Here is a 5,447-nt window from a genome sequence, read left to right as displayed (position 1 = left end):
ACCTTTCATTATGCTTGTGATACATTTACTTTTCTTTCTGTCTGAAAACAAATGTAAGTAAAAAAAAAAAGAAAAAAATTTGAGACATTTTAATGAAACAGTAAAAAGCTAATAATTGTTCCTCTGCTATACCCCTTGCCCTTAGCTAGAGTACTTGGTTGAAAATGAAACTCTGATACAACTGTTTCGTCTGTCCAAATCGACATACAGGCAAGTGGTGTTTCGGAATATTACATTGGTTATGTATTTATGTGTCATAGGGAATAAACTGTTCTTATGCTTTCTTGAATAATATAAATACAACTAACAAGATTAAATAAAATATCTGTCTTTATGTACTATATTAAATAAAAAATATACTATAAATGTAAACTCTAATTAATGAGTTAATAACTTCTAATAAATAATAAATAACTATTTTTCTTAAACAAATTGTGTGGTACTAATTTAAAAGTGAATAAAATAAAATTTGATTTCAAAATTAAGTCTGCAATTGGAGGATTTTTGGTAATAATACAATGTATTTTGGTATTATACTTAAGAAAAAAGTAACGTCATCAAAATGTATACAGATTGAATTAACTATTTATTATTTATTAAATAATAAACTCTTGCAGTTTCCAATACCGCTTTATTTGGGTAGGGTCAACCTAAACTCAGTATAATAACTTGCTAAAATAAATATTTTTAGCAGCGCTTGAACAACATATAATTGTTCTAATATAGATTGTTTTATTTATCATTAATGCTAATAACAACTTATTATTAGACAGTATACAGTACAAATAAAATAGATATTGTGATCCTTTACATATTTCAAAACTTTTTACAATGTTCAATACCGGTTACAATCTCTCTAATTGGTCATCATGCATAAAACTTAAAAAATATAATAACAGACAAAAAGAGTAGCTATAGCTAACAACACTCGTGTAAAAATTAAAGGTACTACAAAAACACAATAATATAACAAAGTAATGACGTCTATAATATGTATATTGTATATATTTTTTTATAGTCAGTTCGGTAGATACTGAATGGTATTAACACATTAGAAACCTAACCTAATTAGGTTATTATATATAATATATTATGCCTGCCTGTCTTCAGAAATTTTGCTGCGGACAGTAACCCACACACTAGGACTGACTGAATTTAAAGTGCATGTTAAGGTTAGACTAAATTTGACTGGAGTACATTTTTACTTTGTGAAAATGGTCACAACTAAATATTAATATAAACTAAATTGGTTAACATTTTATAAAGTGGTGTACTTTAAAGAATATTTAGCATTAGGTCTGCTCAATTCATATATTAATGTTTTATGTAATTTTATGATAAAGTATTAAGAACAGTTATTGTAAAACAGGTTAATAATTAAAGTAAACAAATGTTTAAAGCTATAATATAACCTGTAAGTTCAGTGTTAAGCAGGTTTACAACAAATATTGTACTTAGATATTTGGAATATAAAAGTGTTAAAACAATTACAAATTTTCTTAAAGAACACTTAAGATTTGAATAAATTAATTCTTTCTCTATCTTTTTTATTTTTAAATTGCATACCGCTTATTATTAAGTGAATAACACTATGGGAGTCCTAAACAAATATTACTGAAGGTTAATTAGTATCCAACAGGATATAATAGGTTTTAAATTATTTATTTGCGTGATGATAGGTGAAAGAACTACTTACATCATTTGGTCAGTTAAAAGCATTCAATTTGGTCAAGGACGCTGCCACTGGTTTAAGTAAAGGATATGCGTTCTGCGAGTATGCTGATGTAGTGATGACTGATCAGGTAAAATAATTTACTAATAATCAAATACTACATTGTTAGTGATTGTTTTCCACAAAAATTAATTATTTAACTTTTGTAAATATAGGCCATTGCTGGTTTGAATGGTATGCAATTAGGAGAAAAGAAATTAATTGTACAGAGGGCCAGTATTGGGGCCAAAAATCCTGGGCTTGGTCAAGTACCTGTCACGATTCAAGTCCCTGGACTTACAGTTGTTGGAACTGCAGGACCACCAACTGAGGTAAATGTTTTTTTTTAATAACATACAAAGTAAACATTTTAAAATCATAATAATTTGCAGGTTTTATGTTTACTGAATATGGTAACTCCTGATGAACTAAAAGATGAAGAAGAATATGAAGATATTCTGGAAGATATTCGTGAAGAGTGTAATAAATATGGCGTTGTTCGGTCACTAGAAATTCCACGACCTATTGAAGGAATTGATGTGCCTGGTTGCGGAAAAGTATTATTTTTAATTTTTATTATTTTCTAATAAAATAGAGCTTTGAAAAATGTTATTTTACAGGTGTTTATAGAGTTCAATGCTATTGTTGACTGTCAAAAAGCACAACAAGCTTTGGCAGGCCGAAAGTTCAACAACAGAGTTGTGGTTACTTCTTTCATGGAACCAGATAAATATCACAGACGAGAATTTTAATTACCTACAATAAATTTAAATTTTTATAACTTATTTTAAGTCACAGAACCCCCTCAATACTGAATTGTGACTTTTAAACTAGTACATTAACCCTTAAATGCATGTTTTTTTTTAGTTTTTTCAAAAAAGTATTTTATTTGACTTGTATATTACAATAAAAATATTTTTAAAAAATAATTCCACCAATTTGATGAATGGTTATTGAAAACATGTATACAATGGATATCGTTATCTCATGTCAAAAGTGGTAAGAGGACCATACCACCCATAATTTATCTGTGAATAAGGTTTTGTGCTGCACAACCCTACAGAGACAGTATTCATACCAGCCTAACCAAATTTTTTCCATAAAATAGAAGACATGTATTGTGTCAAAACATTTTTTTTTTTTTTGTTTTTAATTTGTTTGTTAAAAATGATTAGGTGTTTATTTAAGAAAAAATAAAAACGGACACAGATAAAGTTTTCTTCTTATAATGTGATTAATTGGTATATCTACTGTAGTCACGAGGCTAAATAATATGCTTTAATTTTGTCCTGTTCATAACGGTTTTTATTTATAATACTCATTACTCATTAGACAACAACCATTGTTGGTACTGACATGGGACCACTTTTAAAATACTTAAATTAGAATTTATGCTCAAGATAAACAACTCGAAATTGTCTGTGTGAACCCCTTAAATAGAAGGCGTAGTGTCTTCATTTTTATATTTTTTGGCAAAATTTTATTTTAATTAGTAAATACACCTAACAATTCGAGTTTTTCAAACTGGATGTTGATCGAACTGTGATTTTATGTATTATTATTATTATATTCAATAACTTTTATTTTTTTCCTTAGCCTTGTTTATAAAAGTTCAAATTCCTATATGGGCGAAAATTGACTACTCTATTCAGAATAAGAAATGTACCGGGCGGTGATCGGTTTTTGTCTGGCGGCAGTCAAATGCTTCTCCCACCAAGTCAACCACCTGGTTTGGCATTTGGAATGAGCCACACCTATGCACACAAGTTGGTCACTTGGTACCTTTCTTATTCTGAATAGAGATAGGTAACATTAGAAGCACTTGGTAACTGTACAGAAGTTGTACTTTTTTCCATTTTAATTTTACCTTGATTAATAAAACGTGTATTGTACTCCAATGTGTAATTATTAATGTGTATTATTATTGTTATTTAAATAATAATAATAACCAATTTAAACAGCTTATTAAAAGCAACTCATTTAACAAATTTTATTTTTGTTGTATAAGGTGTTATGATTATATTTTAATTTACATCTTGCTTATATTAAAACAACAAGTATAAATGAAAATAGTTAATAATAAAAACATTATTATAATAAAAGAAAATGTACTATTTAATTAAGGTTATGAATGACTAGGTACATATTCATCTGTGTAGATGCTATTATGGATGTTAAATTTAAATATTGAAGAATATTATGGTGTACAAGTGTCAAGTCTTACAGCAGTTTCAGTGTAGATTTGTGTCATTGGGCAATAGCCATGGCTAAATATTTATATGGCACTATATATTTAGCCATTTTATTATCTTAATTAAATTTTAAATTATTTTCATGTAGTGATCAATAGAAATCGACAAGAATAAGAATCGACAATCGTTCATATCAGCCAAAAATATGATAAAATGCTTATGTCAGTGCATTATAAAAAAATAAACAATTCTAAATAATAATGGCCTTTCAAATCTGAAGCGGTTGAAAAATTTAATATTATCCTTTAATAGCGCAATAAATTTTGCCGAAAGTGAATTAATATGGGTATATAGGGTAATAACAATTTTCTTTATAAATTAATTTTTATATTTTTTATTCAATTAATATTCTTAATTTTTTATTATTCTTAATATTATTATTATTATCTATATTACTTTATTATGGGTTAGGTGTCCGTTAATTTTAACCGGAGATGGTAGTACTGACCCTCAGTATTCGCAATCAGTGATGGTGGTAGTCCTGGTTTGCGGCATCTTTCGTTGACAACATCAGTTATCACGTGCAATTTCCCGTCTTTTTCCAAAAAGACAAATGTTTTGATTCTAAAATTTTAAACACCGATTTTTGTTGTTGTGACTTGTGAGCAGTGAGCCTTAAGCTTTTATAGTTTTTACATTAAATATAAATACCTAATCATGAAATTAGTCAAGTAAGTTGATCGTTTGGTTTTAGGCGTTAACGCCGGTAGTTTATTACTTAGAGGTTTTGCGTGAATTGATTTAGTCTTTAACATTATTTACATGCTCAAGTAATTACTATTTTGCTGTAACAAATAGAACACATGAAAACAAATCAATACCTGTTTTGTTTACTAGCTTACTATTCAAGCCGTGTTGGTTACTAGGTAGTCGTCCATATTAAATAATATTTCGTCAACTGTACTACCTAATAAATGTACGCATCTCTTGTTTGTTACACGTAAAACTAATATATTATTTAATACATACGTAACAAAATATTGGCACCACATTACCTACAAGTTGAATATTATATTCAACTTTTCACTACATTGTGTAATGTGAACCCCACTTACAAGTTAATTTACCAAATAGTCTATCAGAATTATTAATATTACCTGTATAGTTAGGTACCTATTACATAATAGACTAAAATCAGTACTTATGTGTATAATTTATATTTATATTCTAATTTTAAAAACGTCACTTAAAATATCATCAATTTCAGCTTTAGTACACAACAATTAATATGTATCAGATCCTACCTTATATTTTTAATTCCTGACATAAATTTCCCCTACTGAAAAACATTGTATATCTACCTATTTATATTTAAAATATATTTTAGCATTTCGTAGTAACAAAAATAATAAATATTTATAAATGCCAATACCAGTCAATTGGTTATTAATCTTATGATCAAAATTTTGACTTACTATTAAGTACTTGGTTTCCATTTCAAATTGCATACATAAATTGTTAAAGCATTTTCTGATGACATCATT

The 5,447-nt window shown here is 27.6% G+C and overlaps 1 pseudogene; it reads left to right on the top strand.

The window, feature by feature from the left end:
- LOC100165682 overlaps positions 1–3,609 on the top strand; it is a 7,318-nt pseudogene extending 3,709 nt beyond the window's left edge.
- The last annotated feature ends 1,838 nt before the right edge of the window (positions 3,610–5,447 follow it).

Source organism: Acyrthosiphon pisum, chromosome A1 (assembly GCF_005508785.2).
Source record: "Acyrthosiphon pisum isolate AL4f chromosome A1, pea_aphid_22Mar2018_4r6ur, whole genome shotgun sequence".
In the NCBI taxonomy this organism is placed as follows: Eukaryota; Metazoa; Arthropoda; class Insecta; order Hemiptera; family Aphididae; genus Acyrthosiphon; species Acyrthosiphon pisum.
The sequence above is the reverse complement of the archived record's forward strand: the minus strand, read 5'-3'. Positions and strand labels throughout refer to the sequence as shown.